Genomic DNA, 22,045 nt, shown 5'->3' on the forward strand with positions numbered 1-22,045 from the left:
AGTTGTCGATATGAATCACCAGCATCTGGAGGTGTTCCACAAAAGAGGCAAAGCAGCAGGGAGGGCTAGTCCTCCAACCCCCCACAGCAGGTGTACCGGCCACCCCACCCCCTTCTCTCCACCGCACTTGACAGCGAGGGTAGTAACAGCTGTAGCATTTCTACAGGTCACGCTTTCTTGCCAAAGGCTATGCTGCCAGACACGACTGTGCCATTTGTCATATCCGTACATGGCTTCCTTTATCTTTCAGAATAAGAATAAAGAGAGCGCTGGACTCACCTGGGCATCAATGGAAGAGACAGTCGCCAATGCTCCATCCGGCAGCACCTCCTCTGGCATGGATTACTTGTCCAAAGAAAGCCTTCTGATGAAACCCGGTTTCATTGTCCTGGCAGCGCTCGTTTCGTTTCCTCTCCTCTCCCCCCTTCCTTAAAAACAATTCCTCCTCTCTATGCAGCAGCCGCTGTTCTCCCCATAATGATCACTGATGCGATGCCCATTCATTCAGCTTTTTTTTTTTTCTCCCCCTTCCGCCTCTCTTTCCCAGCCTCCTGGATTGAGGTTGTTAGTGATGCTGCAGCAGTGATGAGATCCCCCTGAGAGTACAGCGCAGAGAGGTTGGGAGGGAGAGAGGGGGAGAAAAAGGCAAAGATGCACAAAAAAAGAGAGAGGAAAGCAGGCCCCAAAACCAGACCTGGATTTTGTAGAGGAGTCTGGACTACTACACACATAAGGAAACTAGGACAGAGGAAGAGCTGGGCCAATGCTGCCGCCGCCGCACAGTGTATTATTGTGCCGCTGGCAGCCTGAATCATGCATAAGGTCACCATACCAGAAAATCTGAGGCACTCAATAAGTTGTTAGCAAGAAGAGCAAGGCTATATGAAGAGGCAGGCAGCAGACGGGCTCTGCTCTGGTGGGGGATTTGTCACTGCTTTCTCTTTATGTGTTGATCATTGGAGATGGACAAAAACTCACAAGTTGAAATGAAAAGCCACAGTCCAGCACGAGGGGGGAGCACCCCCAAAACTATGGCTGTTCCCCTCTGTTTAAGGCATGTGTTAAAACAGATGGGGGGAGGGGAGAATAATTCCACTGGGGTGCATGTCTCCAATGACAGACCAGGGAATGACAGCCTGACAAATTAGCAATAATGGCCATGACAATAACTCTTTGCATTGTCTGGCCCTTCCACTTGCAAGATAGGAAACAGAAAGGGCAATGGTCGCTTGCAGTCCTTAGATCACTTGCTTAGGACAGTTTCACAGAAGGCTTAGGGATTTTTCAAGCATTAGCGGCTGAGTCATGTAACATTACAGCAAGCTTATGATAAACACTTTGTGAAATCCCACTGACAGTTGGCAACGTTGAAGGACATTGTGTTTGGGTTTGCTCTCATTTTGCTGGACCACACATTTTTGAATGTTTCCAGGTACGGCATATGCAGAGGTCCACCATGGCCACTATTCCAGCCACAGAGGTTATCATCCTCACAAACATCATGACTGCAAAGGATAGGGGCATAAGCTGCCCAACCAAAGTTAGTGCAAGTAGAGCTCAAAATACACCCAAAGATAGGAATAAGTGTCACCTGTCATTCATTGTCCACTCTTGATGGCAGTTCTAGGCCAACATTTTAAGTTAAGTTGCCTTTGTTTACTAGGTGGAATAAGTTAGATCCAATCCTAAATTCTGAAACAGCCAACTGAACCATAATCAACTGGCTTGGTCAACTACAGCAGTGGCAAAAACAGGGCTTCAACCTGCTCCAAGGCTATATCTATGCTATTTTGCTGGAGATAGGAAGCATAGAAGGATCAGGAACACAAGACATAGAACAGACCTGTTAAAATGAAAACTGCTGCATAATTCTGAGGGTTTCTGCTTGTAGCGTATTAAGAACATAATAACATAAGAAGAGCCCTGTTGGATCAGACCAATGGCCCATCCAGTCCAGCATCTCATCTCACATAGTTGACAACCAGTCCTCTGGATGGCCAACAGGGCATAGATGCCAAAGCCCTGATGTTGCCTCCTGCCTCTAGAATTCAGATTTTTAGTGCCTCTGAATATAAACGTTCCCTTCAGTCACCATAGCTAGTACCCACTGATAGACGTATCCTCCATGATTCTAATTTCCTTTTAAAGTTGTTTATTCCTGTAAAAAGGTAAAGGTATCCCCTGTGCAAGCACCGAGTCATGCCTGACCCTTGGGGTGACGCCCTCTAGCGTTTTCATGGCTCATGACTCAATACGGGGTGGTTTGCCAGTGCCTTCCCCAGTCATTACCGTTAGTCATCCCTAAATGCTCTGGCCACAAATTCCACATTTTGATCACTCTCTGCATGAAGTAGTGCTTCCATTTGTCCCTCCTGTACTCCAAAGTGGCTGGAACATCAAGCCCTCACACACAACTGCCCCAATTATCTATTGCTAGAGAGGAGAAATCCCTAGAATGAGTTGGATGGCTTGTATCTATTTGTAGTTGTGCGAGTGAGAATGAAGGAGTGACCAAGCAACGGTGATAAAACAGCCGCAAAGAGATTGCCTTCAAAATATCTTTACACTAATTTTCACAGCTCCTTCCCCTCAACAAGCATGCTATACTGCACAGCAGTGCTTTTCAGGTCTCCTGCTTTCTGTGTCAATTTGTCTTCCATTAAAGCCCTGCATACTGCAAAGTGCTTAGTGAAATGTTGCAGGGCTCATCATCAATTCATGCCGAGTCTAGCCAGGCCTGTACATTTCACATGAACAGAGAGCACACCTGAGAACCTAACAGATTCCTGCTGGCAGATGGTCATTGCTGAAGATTCGAAATAAAGGGCAAGCCATTTCTCAAGTAAGAAGGCAGCCTGCTATTAATGATATTCTCTCTGAGGAACCCAAAATTAGCCTCCAAGGAACTCCCCCTCCTTCCCCCTCCAATGTAGCTTAACTACAAAGTCAGTCTGTTGCTGTGGCCATAGTCCCGAACAGACTGGGGAGAAGTAAGAAGAGGAGTTGTTTTTTATGACCTGCTTTTTTCTATCCTAAGGAGTCTCAAAGCAGATTACAATCACCTTTCCCTTTCTCTCCCCACTTAGGGTGGCCTATCTGTGAGGCAGGTGGGGCTGAGAGAGTTCTGAGAGAACTGTGACTGGCCAAAGGTCACCTCGTAGACTTCATGTGGATGAGTGAAGGGGCTTGGTGTAGTGGTTAAGAGCTATGGCCTCTAATCTGGAGAACTGGGTTTGATTCCCCACTCTGCAGCGTGCAGCCAGCTGGGGGACCTTGGGCCAGTCACAGTTCTCTCAGAGCTTCCTCAACCTCACCTATATCACAGGGTGTCTGTTGTGGGGGGAGGAAGAGTAGGTGACTGTAAGCTGCTTTGATAGTTCTTCAGATAGTGAAAAGCAGGGTACAAAAAAGAGCTCTTCTTCCCTTCTTCTTTAACTGGTTGGACCCATCCGTCCTGCCGCTGTTATGCACATTTCTCTTCTTATGTTGTGTTGGCCTTATTCTGGAGAGATTTATACAAAAATCCAGTTCATTTTCCCGTTCTTCTTCATCATCTTCTTCTCCAGATTAGAGTCTGCTGCTCTTTACCACATTGAGTTCACGGTTATCAGAACAATAACATCCATGGGATTTAAGGACAGCATGATGCAGAAGACAGCTGCTATGTCCAGTCAGAACAATGCTTCTTTCTTTCTTTCTTTCTTTCTTTCTTTCTTTCTTTCTTTCTTTCTTTCTTTCTTTCTTTCTTTCTTTCTTTCTTTCTTTCTTTCTTTCTTTCTTTCTTTCTTTCTTTCTTTCTTTCTTTCTTTCTTTCTTTCGACTTATTTCCTGCCACTTTCTGAGGACTTGTGGCAGCTCACATATAAATCAGTGAAAACCCCACTAAAACCGTATAAAACTAATCAACCCCTTAAAAGCTTAATGCAAGACAGCAGCATAGTCCCCAATCCTCCCCGATCTTCAGCCCATCACCACATGGTGGGGGTTCATCTGATGGTACATCATTGTCTGGAGGAGGGCTTGAGTTGCTCCTGACCCTGGCTACAACCAAAGACCAGTGGAAGAGCTCCATTTTACATGCCCTGTGGAACTTAGGCAGTTCCCCAGAATAAGCTCTTCTGGGAGCTTATTCCACAAGTTGGGGACAGCACTGAAAAGGCCCCGGGTTGAGGCCAGGCATGCTTCCCTGGGGCCAGGAACCACAAGTAGATTTGCACCCACAGAGCAAAGAACTCTGTGGGGGGCATAAGGAGACATATCCCTCATATAGGCAGGGCCCAAGCCATGGATGGCTTTAAAGGTTAGTGCCAAAACCTTGAATCTGATCTGGGCTGCAACTGGCAACCAATGCAGCTGCCTTAGCACAGGCTGGATATGGGCCTTTCAAGATGTACCCGTGAGGACCCTGGCAGCTATGTTTTGTAGCAGCTCTAATTTCTGGGCCAAAGCAATCTCAAGCTGCACCCAGCCAAGGTAGATAAATGCATTTCCTGTCCAGCCGCCTTTCTGCCCAGCCACAGGACCTCCATCTTGGAAGGGTTGAGTTTCAGGTGACTCTGCTCTAACCATCCAGTGACCACTTCCAAATATCTGGGGAATGTATTTGGGGGGGGGGAGTCCGGGTGACCGTCCATGAGGAGATAGAGCTAGGTGTCATCTGCATACTGGTGACAACCCAGCCCATAGCACTGAACCAACTGGGCCAGAAGGTGCATAAAGATGTTAAGGTGTGTGTGTGGGGGGAGTGCCACCCCCTGTGGGACCACACAAAGGAGTTGGTAGGGATCCAATAACTCTTCCCCCATAGTCACCCTCTGTGTCCTGTTCTGGAGAAAGAAGCACAGCCACTGGAGGGCTGTCCTCCAAATCCCAGGTCACACAAGGCAGTGAACCAATTACTCATGATCGACCTCATCAAACATGGCCAACAGATTAAGTAACAGAAGTATGGCCGATCCACCTCGATTCAGCTGTCATCGGAGGTCATCCATCAAGGTGACCAACATCATTTCTACCCCATGGCCATGGGACATACTTCTGAGAAAATATATGTAAGACTGAGCATTTACAACCCTTGTTTTCATACTGATGCCTCCCTACAGGAGTTCACAGTTACTATAACTGTGAATTAGGAAAAAGATGCTTGTAGTTGGCCAGATGTTTGGTTCAGCCAATGGAAGAGAGACTCAGACTAGAAACACCTTTTAACTATCAGTTTACTATCAGAACACTTTTCTACTATCAGTTACTACCAGTTTTCAAAAATTAACCAGCTGTAGGTGATCTTCTGGGGATGCTGCACCCTGAACTAAATAATACTGGACACAAGGGGAAAAGGATAGAATAATCTCAAATAGAATTCCTAAATGGATAAGACAGACTAACATGACTTTCAGTGCAATCTTCAATCAACTTAGAAGGGTGTTGTTCAATCTAGGAATGCACTGTTAATCCAGAAAAGGAGATTCTTGTTAGGAAGCAGGTGGATTTTGTACACAAACTCAGATGAACAGGCAGCGCTCAATTGCATATTGAATATAGATCCAATGCACATCCTGATGTGAGCCACCCGCTGCTAGCGTTGTCCACAATACAAAACTTGTCTGCGGATGTTCCTCTCCATCCCACTGGCAATGCAGATAGGAACAACCAGCCCTCCACCCCTACCATCTCAGGCAATTAGTCTGTGCATGACTACACCTGTATTGGGCAGCACAGGCTGCTATCAAGATCTGTGCTGAACCTCTTCCGTTGCCCACTAAATGCAATGAAAAATCACACTTTGATCTGCTATTATAGAGTTAATAAACAAATCATACCAATTCATCGGATAACACTTTGAAATCAACCAGTGAAAGTACTCCAGCATCCCCACTGATATAAATTCCTGCCACAAAGACTTTGGACAGACTCCAGTCTGTGAGGGAGATGGAAATACAGTGCTATTTCCCTTCCTACTGCAGATATAATTTGGGCTCAGCAAAAGCACAGCTGCCTTGACAGAGCAAATGTTTCAAAAGATGACTTTGCCTTCTGAGAGAGGTGGCTGAACAAGAGAAGAATAAGCAAGTTTCTTTTTTTTTTTAAGTTAGCCAGCACCTAAAGCTCCACCGTTTTTACTCCATATTGAGTAATTCTTTCAAATGGGAATCTGACTTCCTGACCCTCTCCCCCAGTTGTTTATGGTCACCATCACTTGTGGTGGTGGAAAGTGCCTTTGCTGGCAGGGGCTCATGGGAATTGTAGTCCATGGACATCTGGAGGACCACGGGTTGACTACCCCTGCTCTAGGCTATTCAGCTTAGAACAACAGGTAGCTAAGTGGTCCATTTTCAACAATTACATGGGGAGTTTGAAAATATTTAATGCTCACTAATGTTTAATGGATAGATCCTTGCACACAACACATGAAAATCAGTTACACTTTGTCATATTCCACAAAATGGTTATCCTGTTTCTGGTTGGGTTTTTAGGAGCTTGCTGACACAAGCACAAACTCCTTTTCCCCCAGAAAGACTTTGTTTTTGATGTGAAAACCAGATGGTCAGGAATAAGTTGGAGAAACAAGTTCTGCCTTTGCACAAAGCGTGTTCGAACTTTTCAGCCGAAAGAAATCATACATTCCTTTGTGCTGCTGTTGGCTGGCTGGTAGCTCATCAGTGAGAGCTAGAGAAATTAGATTAGAAAAACTTCTTGACAACTGGGAGACTCTCCCGAGATAGTTCAGCAGGAGGAGATACTTCTTCAGAAGAAGCAGGGGGGAAATCTTGCCAGGGGTAAATTGGAAAGACAGACCGAGTTTCAGTTCTCCGGAATGGAAGATACAGATTGGAAGAGCTGAACAAATTGCTGTCTGGGTAGCTGATACAGGTTGTGCTTTCTGATTATATGAACATATTTGCCTTCTCAATGCTCTGCTTGTACATTTATAAATGAAGCAATTATTGCAAAGGGCTCTTAAGTGTTCATTGGTCTTTCACCCCAGGAAACGTCAAACCTTACGGGAACAGGGAGCATGCCACAATACCTTTCCTATTTATTTTTAATAGCGCTTCTGATATATGGCCAATTATGAAGAAGAAGAGTAGCTTCTTATAGACCCATTATGCACGGGGGGAATAACGCACATTCAGGGTGGAACGGCGGCGACTAAAATCACCGATAACGCACTGTGCCGGCTGCAACCGGCTGCAGCTTCGGGGCATGCCACCGAAAAAGCCGCGTTAGCGAAACGCAGAAGAAAGCGCAGCTTCCGGATGACCGGGGCGCAACCAGAAGTGGCGCCGGGATCGCCGCGTGCATAATCGGTTACTCTGGGTTTTGCCGCCGTCGTGCCTCACCCCGTGTATAACCGGTGTGCTTCACGTCTTTCCCCTCCATGTTTTCCATGTGACCCGAAATCACCATTACGGCGGCCGTGCATAATGGGCCATATGCTGCTTTTCCCTACTCAAAGGAGGCTCAAAGCGGCTTACAGTCACTTTCCCTTTCCTCTCCCCACAACAGACACCCTGTGGGGTGGGTGAGGCTGAGAGAGCCCTGATATTACTGCTTGGTCAGAAAAGTTTTATCAGTGCTGTGGCGAGCCCAAGCTGGCTGCATGTGGGGGAGTGCAGAATCAAACCTGGCATGCCAAATTAGAAGTCCGCACTCCTAACCACTACACCAAACTGGCTCATGAACACATGACAATATGTGATTTATGGTTTGAGTGGGAATAGGGACACTGAAAAGGTAACTAAACCCCTATTTTTGCTAAATGATATTTCTCAATTCCGAGCCATAAACTTTTCAGGAAACTTGAACATAATATCTATGTAATACCACAATTTAATATGAAATCATTTCGCTAACCAATACAGTAAAATCAGAACACTGACCATATATACCATAAAATCAATTTCAGGACTCAGGTGGCTCTTGCCTAGCCTGACATACCTGTGGGGCATTTGGACAGCCTAGACCAGAAATTAGAGGGCTGTGTGAAAGTTAGATCTTTAATCACAAGGGCATTTTAATCACCTAGATATTGACTGTGAGGTCTGCCAGGAACCCAGATCATAATGCTGATAATGCTGGATATGACTCTCACACAGAGGCTGCGAAGCTGCCTGCCCAGTAAGTAGCGCCAACACAGCTCCGCTTAAATCTGCTATCTTATGGCGTAAGAGAGATGAGTGAAAAACGAGAAAGATGGAAAGGAGACCACCTGCGGTAGAAGAGAAGCCAGGACTAGGTTACTTAGACCGAGTGTCCAACTAGGATATCCAACCCTGTGAACTTATCCTTTGGAAGCCCTTCTGAAATTTGATGGTGAGTCTTCACTCATATCATAAGTTTTGCAAGTCTGATGATGACTTGCGTTCAGTGACTATCCTGAGAAAAGTTATGTGGGAGTAAGTCTCTTAGAAATCAGCAAACGTTTATTCAAAGTCCAATTCAACATGCTTATAATCATTCTGCACACTTGCCATCTCCAAATCCTGTTACACAACTGTCCCATGCCCACCAATACGCTTTGCTCTTTACCTGACAAAGGAAGATTGCAAGTCACCTACCAGCACAGTTGGAGTACTTGGAAAAATGCTTTCTTGGTTTCTAAACTATCTGGAAACTCCTAACTGACACCAAGAATGACATCAGAGCATGCATAGTATTACCACATGCTGAGGGACTGCAAATGTATTGTGGAGAAGGGATTTTTCCCATTCCCATTGCTTCTACAATCACTTCCTTCTGTAGCTCTATAGAATTTCATACAAATAAAAGCCCAGGTAAATCTTGATAGCTGAGAAACATCTTTATGTCCACTTTCAAAGATGACTTTTCTGTCCCACTCCTCCTTAAGATGTTGGGATAATTGAGATTTGAGGCATTGTTTTTTTCTGCCGTATATCTTTTTGTGGTTGATTAATTAATGTGTATTTTTATTCTGGGATTTTAATTGGGGGTTTTAGGGGATTTTTTACTCAGCTGTTGTAACCTGCCATGAGCCATCAGGGACTGGCAGGGAATAAATGGGAAGGCGACTGTAAGCCGCTTTGAGCCTCCTTCGGGTAGGGAAAAGCGGCATATAAGAACCAACTCTTCTTCTACTCTTCTTCTTCTTCTAAATTGAAATAATAATAATAATAATAATAATAATAATAATAATAATAATAATAATAATAAGGCATACATGCACATACAAGTCACTGAGTGACAGAGTCCCAACGAAAAATTCCAATAATTAACTTAAAAAAAAGTTTGCCCTTTCTTAAGGGAATTTTCACCTGTCTGGAGAAAGTTCTGTCCATCATAGCTCCAATCCAGTGGTGAGTATATGGATGCTGATTCTTAGCTAAGTGAATTTTTAAATCCTTTAGGGATGGCTCAGCAAACTACAATCGATGCAGAGCCACAGCAAATAAATTAGAATTACACCCTTCTGTGGTTTTCTTTCCTAAATTGCTTGTATTTGTTGATGCTTGTGTCTCTGAGTTTTACCAATGCAATAACTGTTTTGTAGTTAAAAGCTTTATACTTCTAAAATTCTGCAAGCTGAACTGTAACTCAGTGTGCCTAAATGCTTAAGTAACATTACCTAAGAGGAACACTACTGAACAAGAAGGAGCATTCTATGAGGCAGGGAAGACAACACATACAGAGAGTAGGAGTAAGATCTTGAACTGAGAGTCTGCTCCCTTTAGTGATATAGCCCAAAGGGCCATTATTGGGGAAGAAACAGGCATTTAGAGGTCTACTTCTATGATATATCTCAGGGGATGATATTTTAGTCAGAAGTCATAAGACTCTACCTAGACTGTTGCACTCATAGTACTTCAGATAAGCAGGTTTGTGCTTTTGGTCTACGCTATTTGCTGTCCAGTTAAATATCGGTATTTTCTATATCCAACCTGTAGCTTAGCAACCTTCACCATAAACCTTGAAAGAGGCCATTCATGCTTAAAAACATAATTCTAGATCTATGAGAGAAACTATTTTATCTATGTAGTAACATTGTCAAGTAACATAGAGGCACAATCTGTTTCTGGGCACAACACAATTCTATCTTTAAGGCATTGAGAATGCAAGCCTTTAACAACCCACTTTCCTGGGAATGGACTCCACTGAATAGACTTCAGTAGGATTCTGAGTAAATGTATTAGGATTTCACTGTAAATGGCTTGGGGTCAGGAAATATGAAGTAGCACCCCCTCCTATAAAGTCCAACCCATCAGCCAAGTTCTTCCGGTATAGTGTAGTGGTTAGCAGCAGTGAAAAATCTGGAGAACAGGGCTTGATTCCCCACTCCTCCATATAAAACCTTGCCTAGAGAAGGCCGAGGCCTCTCTGGCACTTACCTGACTCTCTTTTAGGCACCAAGTCAAAGTGTTTCTTTTTACTCAGGTTTTTCATTAAGGGGTTAGGTTTGGACATCATTTTAATAGTCTGCTTTTATCCTCAGAAGTCTTTTTAAGATATTTGTTTTAAGCTGCTGAACATTTTATGCTATTTTAGTGTTCTGATTGGGTTTCATAGAATCATAGAGTTGGAAGTCATGCAGGATATTCACAGCCCTACTGCTCATCCACTATAACCTGCCACCCCCTTGAGCCTTCACAAAATCAGCCTCTCTGTCAGATGGCTATCTAGCCTCTGTTTAAAAATCTCCAAAGATGGAGAACCCACCACCTCCCGAGGAACCCTGTTCCACTGAAAAACTGCTCTGTCAGGAACTTCTTCAACACTACCAGATCTCATTTCTTAGAAAGGAGGGGATTAGATTAAAGGAAGTTGAAAAGAAGACTAAAGAGGATCAGTATCTTCAGGATGCTTGCAAGTTATATATATATATACATATATATATGTGCTCTCTCCCCATAGACCTGCTTGAGGTCGCACACAAAGTAAAAAAAGAAATAGAGTAAGATGAGAAACCAACAGCAGAACAATGTGCCTTGATGGCACCACTGACTCATGGTGATGCTGTTCATGTGGTGCTCCAGACATGAGTGGAGCAAAACTGATTTGCCAGTGCTGCCCTCTATCGGTGGTTGGGAGTGCTGCGCATGCGCATTTGTGGCCGTGCATGGCGCAAACACGTATGCGTGACCTGGTCACGCATGTGCACATGTGCAGGAGTGCTGCACATGCGTGGCATGCGTGGGAGCGCCACGCATGTGTGGCATGCGAGGGAGTGCTGCGTATGCATGGCATGCACGGTTGGGCAATCACCCTCCCCGCCGGTGGCAGTCCACAGCCTAGAAAAGGTTGCGGACCACTGCTCTACATAGCAACCCCAGTCTTCCTTGGTGATCTCCCATCCAATCTTTCTTATCCCCCAAGTCCTAATAAGCTCAGTTCAAACTGGACTATTCAGGCTGCTGATCAATCAAAACCAATCCATGCTTATATCAGTAGTGGCATCTAAGTGACAATAAAGCAGGTGCCAGTGAGCCAAGGGGGGGGGGAGGCATTCCAAAGACAAAATCCATAATATTTGAAACTCAGATAGAATGCCTACCACACATCGCAAACATTACTGCCAAAACTAAGAAAATCCCAGTGAGGCTAACAACAACAATAACAAAAGGACAGCAGTCCTCACAAACCTATGCAATAGCAACTCCCAGTTTGTTCTGCGGAGCTTACTACCAGGAAAGTGTTTTTAGGACTGCAGCCAAAATCATGGAAGTTATCAAAGGCAAGATAACTATAAAAAGTGGCAATATCATGCAAATAATGAGAAGACAACAAAGCAAATGTGAGTTTTAGATAAGCAAAACTGCCAAAAGTTTTACTGCTGTGTCTCTACTGCGGGATTTCTGGGTCATCTGGCCAACCTCTCTGAAAGAACAGGATGATTGACTAGGTAGATAATTGGTCTCTTTTTATGTTCTTACTGCATGTTCTGCATGTTGCTTTGAGTCCAGTCTCCACTTTATTGGGCTGTTCCCATTAATACTGATAGACAAATGTATAAAGGACACACAGCCTTAGAAATGTTCACATAAAATAACAGGATTAGGATGTGAAGTGTGATGGAAGAAAGGAGGAAAGTGGGTGTTCTAGCAAAAATGCCAGGTAAAAATGAAAATTATTGCTCTTAAGATGCCTGATGTGCACCCAATTCACCAAAACATGGATCAGAACTGAGAAAGAGACCACTGTATCCGTACACACATAACTGCGATAGATATAGCAGTTTCTGCAAACTGAGTAGGCAGAGATGGAGCTGAACTGAAATCTGTAGACTGGAGCCCACAGAGGTTAAATGTTTCTCATGCCCCATAATAGCACTAGCATCCCCGGCCCCAAGTTACTCAGGAAAAACTAGAACTTCCTAGACAGGAGGTGATGTTTTCTTGAGACTTTTACTTTCTCCCAATGAATTTTCTTTCTTTTTCAAGAATCAGCAGGGGGAATATCTTCCTCAGCAAACACCTTCCTCTGTCACATATGTCAGGGAACAGTCAATTGACTTTCCTGCAAGGAAGAGCCAGTCCCCTGCTGACCTTGCCATTCCCATAGGTTGAGCTGCTCTGATGAGCACATTTTTGGTTGAAAACTCCAGGAGCTTTAGGTAGCTATTCAATCTCAATGTTATCTTTACCTCGTTGAAATACTTATGGAAACTTTAGCTCCTTCAAAGCCAATTGGGTTAATTAAAGTTTTTCCCCCACAACAAAATTGCAGGTCAGCAATAACTCCTAACACCAAGAAAGCAAAACAGCAGTGGCCTGCAGAAAACCATCTATCTCTCAAATACTCTTGGCCAAGCTATGCCTGATGCTGGAATTCTGTGGCTGGATATCTGTAGTGTTATTTTACCCCTAAACAGCAGCCATAAGGGGTTATGATTATACAACAATTTATCAATGGAAAATGACACCCCTACTGGGTGCTTTTAGCCCTAGGCCCATTCCGCACATAAAGGATAATGCACTTTCAATTTGCTTTGCCAGCTGGATTTTCCTGTGCGGAACAGGAAAATCTACTTCGAAAGTGCATTGAAAATGCATTATCCTATGTGTGCAGAATAGGTCCTAGTAAGATTTTGATCTGATGCTAGTAATTATACCTTTTTTTGGCGGTGGCTGTTCAGCTATTGTCTTCTGTTGTTTTATATAATGTCTGAAACTGCCTCACATATCATTGCATGGGGAGGCTGGGCTATAAATGTTTGAAATAAATAAACAAACAGAGCACTGAGTCATCCCCGGCTGTGTCACCCTTTCTGGTTCACATTCCATTCTTTATCTCTTCAAGTCAAGCCGCAATTATGATGGAAGGAAAATTGCAGTGTATTACCAGCTGTTTTCAGCATCTCTTTAAAGAAGCCTGCTACCCTTACTGTGACGATGGTGGCCATGGAAAGGTGTGTGGGCACATAGGATGGACATAGGGAAGTGAAGTGGGCTTAGTATAGGGCTGCATCACGTGCTCTTCTTGACTTTTCCCCTCTGGCATGTGGGCTCTTTGGTGCTGAGAGGACTACAATGGGTCACTCCTGGGTCATGCAAATTTCCCAAGAACTCTCTCTTTTCCTGTTCTCTCCCCCCAGACCGCGGTGCTTCTTCCATTTTCTTCCTTCCTAGCCTGATCTCTGACTTTGATAGCTCCTTACCATGATATCTCTGACCTGTCTGTTCATCCCTTCCTTTGTTCCCTTCCAGTCCCACATTCTACACATCCCTTGCCTCCTTTTCCTTGCCTTGCCCAGCATGACTAGGACAAGGCAGGATAGCACATAAAATTCATTCTGCCAATGTCCAAGATCTGGCTGGCTAATTCATATTCATCTGTCAAAGTCAACCCTGTTTCTCCTGCTGTGCTGTGGATGGGCAGAATTCTCTTGCCAGGGATTAGGCTTCAATCCCAGCACCATGATGCCCATTTATGGGTCTTTTCCTTCCTAGCAATGGTGCCTTTGCCTATAGACTATAGTACTGCCAAGTCTTATCTTTTCCTTGGCTCTTTATAACTATCACTTATAGGCATAGAGCTGGAAGAAGCCATTCGTTACAGACCATGTAGTGCGACCCCTTCTCAGTGCAGGATCATTCCTGACAAGTATTTGTTCAGCCGTTGCTTGAGGACTGACTGCCAGTGAGGAGGCATTTGCCAAATTACTCTTACTTCGAATTTTTAAGGCCCCTAGCTGATTAGCACCTTCTTCTTGGATTCAGACCCCTCTCCTCTGCCCCTTTCCTCAAACTTCATTTTCACTCAAGCCTCCCATCAGGCTACAGTTTCTTAATACATTGTATATTCTCCACCCTTCTAACCCCCAGCAAAATAGCAACTTTCACTTCCCTCACAGAAGGTGAGCTGCAAATTGTCTAAGTTCCCTGAACAACCAACATTCTGATCTCTCACAACAGATTATCTCTGCTTAGTATTGCACTGTAAGATGGCATTTCTGCCTCCACAGAAAATTGGAGAAAACATGGGAGAATCAGCTGTAAATTATTGCTGTGCCCCCCCTTCATCTTATTTTGTCAACTGTGCAATTGCCCCAGAGCACTGCATACTTGAGTCTCCTAATGCTGCTCTGTTTCTTTATCCCAGTCAATTATTTTATCCAGTCCTTTTAATCTCTTCTCTTTCCACTTGGATCCTTTCCAGGGCCTGATGACTTTGTAGAACATGAGCTTCCAAGAAAGATTGAAATTAACCTCTCCCGGCAGTTTTTTTTCCTGAGATAATTTTGCATATTTTGCCCCAGGTGCTGTGCTGAGCCTTTTCTACTGAAATCGCCTGGATGCCAGTAAGAACTAAGATGTCCATATCCCATTTCCCCCCCATTTCCAGGCAGACTGATCTTCAAACTAAGCATACTGGTTGCACATTTTCTTTCCGTTATGTTTATAACTACTGCTTCAGCCAAGAATGAAAAAACTGGGGTAAGAAACAATGATACAATCTCTGTACATAGCCACAACACTGATAATAGCACAACACTGATAACACCAGTGTTCGTGGCAGAACAGAATGTCCCCTTGCCTGCCTGCCTTCTTGTAAAATGCAGCAAAGCAAGCAGGGAGAGATGGGTCAGTCTTCTCTGTCCTGCGGTCCCTATTATTGTTGCTCCAAGATATCTTCTTAAATTCTTTTAGAAGTAGAAATGTATTTAAAAGATATGGATTCGTCTTAGGGAAAACTTTGTGGTTAGGGTTAATTTAGTAGTGGTTTAGGTTGGGGTGTGGTAAGTTTCTGCAGGAGCGTAAGGGCTATGGAAGAGTCATGTTTAGGAAAGCCCATCAAGTGAAAGGCTGTTTTTAACATTCTTTTACATGTAAACAATATGTAAACAATTAAGGATATCAGAGTTAATTTTAGGGTTAGGGCAAAGTTTAGGTTTAGATGAGTGCCTCATCTATAGATCCCTAGCATTGTACCTGCTTTGGCTCCAAAGACTAAAGAGGAAAGACAGTTATGTAGTTGCGCCAAATTAGGGTAACCAACGTCCAGTGGAGCCTGGCAGTACTCTAGAATTACAACTGGTCTCCAGACTACAGAAATCAGTTCCCCTGGAGAAAATGGCTGCCTTGGAGGATGGCATCTATGGCATTATACCCTGCTGAGATCTCTTCCCTCCCCAAATCCTGCCTTCCTCAGGTTCCATCTGAAATCTCCAGGAATTTCCCAATCTGGAGTTGGGAAAATTACATACCATAAATGGAAATCAAATATGACCACAACTAGACTTCTGTTGACAGATCCAAGGAAAGAATCTTAGCACAAATGGGAGTATAGCTATATAGTCAACACCCTTGAGGTCTCGGCATTAGGTTTACCTTAAAATAGCTTTATCCTGAGATATTTTCTAAGAAGTGGAAATGACCAGAGACAAATATGGTTCTATATTTCTGCCACAGATTATTTCAAGTGAGGTCTGAAGATCTCTTCATAATCTATTCAGTAATAAAGCCTCTTGATAGGTATGGTTTTTCCTTTCCTATGTAAAACACTGCAGAATGTTAAGTAATAGATTTTTTTTTCAACATCAAAGCTTGGGCTTTCAAAGTCAACAAGCAACCTGCTTTTCCAAGTCTCTACTGAATTTTAAGGGAATTGAGTATTTGGTCCCCTTGAGATCTTTTGAAAATGCCAGGGTAAATAAACAACAGAGAAGGGAAAACAAAGTGGACAGGATAGAAGAAGGGAGGCAGAAACCTTTCAAGGAGGAGAAAAGCCAGTGGAAAGAGGAAATCTCCTGCAAGTCTGAACTCCAGAAAAACTGTTAGAGAGAGGCGGCATGACACAACTAAAAGGGAGGCAACTGCATGGGATCATGAAAAATGGTAAACATTGCCTACCAGTTGGTTGGCAGGAGGGCATATGGACAAGCAAGATGCAGCTCAGTTTGGGCAATAACAAGGCCACAGCTTATATTATGCACCCACAAGGCTCCAGCTGGAGGGCTGGCTTGGCAGGGCCCTTACACGTGGCACCTTAATTAGGCACCCAATAGCCCTGCCTCGCCAGTGCCGAGCATGCCACTGCAGCACACCTGAAGCCACTGGCCAGGACACAGCCACGTCCTGCTAGCCCCCCCTCCATGGCATCAACTGGCAGTCACGGTTATTCGTGGCCATGCTTTTATCCTAGGTTTGCAGCTTAGTTCCAGCAATCAAATTAAATTTCTCTGGCAAACTGGATGTTACTCCATGTGCATTCTAAAGAAGCTTATTAACCTTTAAACTTAAAATAAGAAAATAATTTAAAATGCAACTTTTAAAAAAGTAGCTCAAAATACTAGCTGCACATAATGTCACTTAGACCTAGTATTTGTGCTCTCATTTACTAGGCCCCTAGCAGCGATTTCTAAGGCTGTAATATTGTGCAGCTATAGTTGACATTTCAGCTTCTACCACATAGGAGAGGATTGTGATTTTCAGAGGTTCAGGATTAAAGAGCTATCCTTGCTTGGTAAGAATAGGGATTTGTTTTCCCAAGCATTGTTTTCCCAAGCATTAATTATCCATGGTTAATGACCTGTTAGCTTTCTTTATCCTCTCTTTTGATCTCACTTATAGAAAAGGTCCAGGAAGGACAAAGAAGGTGCCTCTTTTTAAACACACCAGAGTGTAACTGGAAGGGTAAGAATAAAAAATGAAATGCAACAAGAACAAGGGTACCTTGTTATACATAGAAAATAACCAGTTGTGTTAGGTTAGATCGCAGCACGATCCTAGCCGAGATGATGAAAGTCATTGTACCATTCCATTCTGTCTTTACTCAACATCCGGTTCTGAACTTCTTCCTTTATGGACAGGACATAGAGACCGAAGGCACAGGTTTGAGATTCCTATTTGACAAAATGGTCCTATTTGAGAAAATAAACAATTTGCAAATACAACATGGTTGGGAGAAGAAGAATAAAGTTTATTTCCTGTCCCAGATGACAGGAAACCACCAAAGGAAAGTGATAACCTCACCACCCCATGTCCCCAGTGAGAAAAAAAAATACTATACCATGGGACAGAACTGTGGTATAACAAAACATGTGGTAGCATTCAACACTAGGACATCTTACCTGCTGTGTTTGATTTCACTGGAAGGAGCAAGAAGCATATTTCTGTGAAAGGGATGCCATTCTCTGGGTGAGACCTGGGGCTCCCCTGGAATTATAATTCATCTCCAGACTACAGAGATCCAGTTCCCTAGCACTATTCCCATTTTTAAAATATATAATTTCTTAAAGAGCCTCTTGTGGGACAGGGTGGTAAGGCAGCAGAAATGCTGTCTGAAGCTGTCTGTCCATGAGGCTGGGAGTTCAGTCTCAGCAGCCGGCTCAAGGTTGACTCAGCCTTCCATCCTTCCGAGGTCGGTAAAATGAGTACCCAGCTTGCTGTGGGGTAAACAGTAATGACTGGGGAAGGCACTGGCAAACCACCCTGTATTGAGTCTGCCATGAAAACGCTAGAGGGCGTCACCCCAAGGGTCAGACATGATCCGGTGCTTGCACAGGGGATACCTTTACCTTTACCTTTATATAATTTCTTAATGGTGCTTTTCTAGCCAAGGATTTTATAAACAGCAGGCTTCTGAAATATCCTATCTGGAATCTCTCTCATGAAATATGTTTTCCAATGTGGAGCTCCCCTGTTTAGAAAAACATAGCTATTTGAGGGAACCCTATCTGCAGGTGTTTGTTAACAAAGGCCTGGGAGATAAATAGTGTAAACCATTTTTTAAAAGGTATCCAGGGAGAGCAAGGGAATTACAAATCAGTTTGTCTTACATTTTTTTCTGGGTAAATTGGTGGAAGGCATTACTGCAGCTCGAATTATTAAGCATGTAGATAGGAACAATTGAACAGACATTATACATATGGATTACTTAAAAGGCTCCTGAATACATTTAGTACCACCAAATAAGAAGGCAAGCCCTCTTATGGATCAATGACCCCAGGGACCCATGGAGTTTGCACACTGTTCTGTGTTATTTCAGTTCAGCTTAATGAATGGCATTACATGGCTTTCAATTCTGGATTAAGTGGAACAACAGGAAGCAGAAAGTAGGAATAAAACAAGAGTTTTCAGGGCAAAAGTCACAACTATCCCAATGAATCTGAATGCCATCTTGGTAATGATTTGCACCCAGGTGTGTGAGGTAAAGAAGCAGAATGGATGTAAGGGCATATTTATTTAACAAAGAGATTTGTATGTTTGGGCCAAAAGCATCTGAAGAAGAAAAGGAGGGGGGGGGGTTAATATCCAGCTTTTCACTACCTGGAATCTCAAAGCAGCTTCCAATCACCTTCCCTTCCTCTCCCCATAACAGATATCCTGTGAGGATGGTGGAGCTGAGATAGTTCTAAGAGGACTCTAACTGGCCCAAGGACATCCAGTAGGCTTCAGGGGAAGAGAGGGTAATCAAACTCATTTCTCCAGATTAGAGTCCACTGCTTTTAACCAGTGCACCAAGCTGGCTCTCACCAGGGAGATTCAATATATTTATAGGACTATTGACACAGTATAACACATGTTTTCTTGACTCCTCTAATGTAAGGAGGCATGCATCTATATATACAGGTTCCCTGAATGGAGTACTTTAATGCAGGGGTACTTTAATGCAGGGGTAGTCAACCTGTGGTCCTCCAGATGTTCACAATTCTCATGGGAATTGTAGTCCATGAACATCTGGAGGACCACAGGTTGACTACCCCTGCTTTAATGCACTGAGAACTTTCTTAAATAAATTTGCCTCTGCACCTTGCAAGTTGACTTTTTTTGAGCTGTGCTTACTTTGGAACTATGCTTTTGGTGGAGTAGAAAAGGCACCCTATTTTGCAGAAAACTTCAAACTACAGAATTACAAAACCCCAAGCAAACCACTAAAAAAATCCAAATGGAACCCTTCAAACTGTATGAGAGGAGTGGGCAACCAAATGAGGTTCAATGCAAGTGAGTTAGCCATGATAACTAAATGGAACCTGAATGTTCAGAAGTAATACACTTTTAAATACCAGTTGCTTGCTTGTGGGACAAAGAGTTCTTGCCCTGTGTTTTCTAGAAGCATCCGGCTAGCTAATGTGCGGGGGGGGGGAAGTATATTGAATTACCTAAATGCTTTTAGTGTAGTGTTAAGAACACTTTCTGGAGACTCATTGTAAATATTTGAAAAGGATTCTAAACAGACCTTCTTAGGGTTATTCCTTCAGTCTGATCCCCCAGAAGTATGTTGGTTTTGCCCACCGTGAGCCTTGCATTTATCTCCAATTCCTTTATTCTCAAAGTATCATTTGCTTTGTGTTTCAGTATCAAGCCTGCAAGTTAACATGAGATTTGCACCCATAACCGGAAAAGGTGTGATAAGCAACGGATGGCCCAAAGAATTATGCCCCTCCCCATCAGAAGGTGGATAGGTTGGAAGAGAGGTACTCAACTATGAGTCCGAAACAGTTTCTTTGCTTCATTCTCTGTATACCAACAGGAAATAGATGCTAACAAGGCTATGGCTAATACTTCTCTAAAGGATAGTTAGCCATACATAGGCCCATTATGCACGGCCGCCGAAACGGCGATTTCGGGTCACATGGAAAACGCAGAGGGGGAAGAAGGTAAGCAAACCGTTTACACACGGGACAGGATGCAATGGCCGCAAAACCCAGAATAATTGATTATGCACACGGTGATTCCAGCGCTGCTTCTGGTTGAGCCCTGGTTGCCAGGAAGCTCCGCTTTCTTCCACGTTTTGCTAACACAGCTTTTTCGGCTGCCTGCACCAAATCTGCGGCCGGTTGCAGCCAGCGCCATGCGTTATCGGTGAATTTAGGCGACGCCATTCCACCGCGAATGCAGACCTTCCCTTCTGTGCATAATGGGCCCATATAGAGTACTGCTTTCACTATGAATTTATCTAATTTATTTTAGAGTTAAGACTTGGAGATTGTAAACTAGTTCAAACCCAGTTCTATTGCCAGTTCATCAATCAGAACAGCTTGATTATAACCATCAGTAAGAAAACCTCCTTTAGATTGCCTTTAAAATTAGCAATAAAACAGGAAGGAGAAGAGTATCTAATGACCACATATGATGTCACTTTCTAGAAACCTCAGGCTTCAGCATTCAATAAAGGTCTAAAATATATCAACTTGTAATTTTAAAAGCCTTTTTATTTTTGAATCTGTGGCTGGGGGGGGGTGTTTCCCAGCATCTATCCTTCTCAGAATATTCTTGGCAAAATGGGTTATGGTTAAGAATAAATGTAAGGCCTGGGTGTATGTATATATATATAAGAAACTGATTGAGTCGAAGGTGCTACAAGAGATAATCTCAGAAAAATTGCAGAATACGCTATTGGGCCGTTGGGGCCAGACTGACAATTGGAGGGCCCAATCGGCAGGCGCAAAGCGGATTATTTAATCCGCGGAGTGGGTTAAAGATGGTATTGTATTGTAAAAGAAGAAGGGGACGACAGAGAATGAGGTGGCTGGATGGAGTCACTGAAGCAGTAGGTGAAAACTTAAATGGACTCCGGGGAATGGTAGAGGACAGGAAGGCCTGGAGGATCATTGTCCATGGGGTAGCGATGGGTCAGACATGACGTTGCACCTAACAACAACAAAATTGTATTGTATAATTTCCAAAAATTTTAGCCGAGTTTGTAGGTGTGTTTTGTAGCATTCCTATTTTTCTATCTTCTGTAAAATGAATTTTTTTTTCATTACTGTAATAGTCCTGTGTAAAATGAAAATAAAAATGTTTTTTTTTAAAAAGGGACAGCCATCTTGAATAGTTCAATTTTACATCGTAGGCATAAATCCAGGAGGGTGGGAGCTTTGAGAGCCACAACAAAGGACTCAAATATATGGGCAATTGTATATGGTTATCTTGATAATTTAAACATGGGCTATCATACTAATGGTGTGATCCTAAACCACACTTTCTCAAACAGAGTTTCATGAAACCCAAGGGTTTCTTGACATCCCTTAAAGGGTTTCCCAAATGGGTGAAATTTAATTATTTTTAATATATTTTTTAAATGTGTTACATATTTATTAGGTGATATGACTATATATGACCTGCCCTCCCTCCCAAAATGGCCAATGATGGGCCTGAAGGGAGTGGGAAGGGGAGGACCCCTGGGTGGGCCTGTACACAGCTATGCTTCCCAACCATATTCTGCATGATCGTACCACTTCTGTGGTTTCTCAAAGCTTGAACAATGTTCTGACCAGGGCTCTCTCAGCCTCACCTACCTCACATGGTGTCTGTTGTGGGAGAAGAAAGGAAAAGCAATTGTAAGCCGCTTTGAGACTCCTTCTGGTAGAGAAAAGCATCATATAAGAACCAATACTTCTTCTGTTTAAGACTGTACTTTAATGATGCTTAAGTAGGGTATTATCAATCAGAATTTGAAACCATGGTTTCCAGTTGGTGTATTAACCACAGGTAGTCTTATCTATGGTGTAATGGAGAAATGTAGACATTGTGGCCTACTCCTGGCTTGTTCACTAATGCCACCACTGAAATCCTGGTTCATAATCTCTACCATGCTACAGATAAACCATGGTTTCAGTTCTGGAAAAATAATCATAGAATCATAGAGT

The 22,045-nt window shown here is 43.4% G+C and overlaps 1 protein-coding gene across 3 annotated transcripts in view; it reads right to left on the reverse strand.

Moving 5' to 3' along the window:
* DLGAP4 (DLG associated protein 4) overlaps positions 1-544 on the reverse strand; it is a 360,647-nt gene extending 360,103 nt beyond the window's left edge. For 2 of the 3 annotated variants that reach the window (XM_077335345.1, XM_077335344.1), the window contains exon 1: positions 280-544. The gene's annotated coding sequence lies outside the window, so the exon portion shown is untranslated. The remainder of the gene's footprint in view (positions 1-279) is intronic. The other variant, XM_077335347.1, reaches the window with a different exon arrangement.
* Between the last annotated feature and the right edge of the window lie 21,501 nt (positions 545-22,045).

The sequence above is a fragment of the Paroedura picta genome, chromosome 4 (genome assembly GCF_049243985.1).
Source record: "Paroedura picta isolate Pp20150507F chromosome 4, Ppicta_v3.0, whole genome shotgun sequence".
NCBI lineage: Eukaryota > Metazoa > Chordata > Lepidosauria > Squamata > Gekkonidae > Paroedura > Paroedura picta.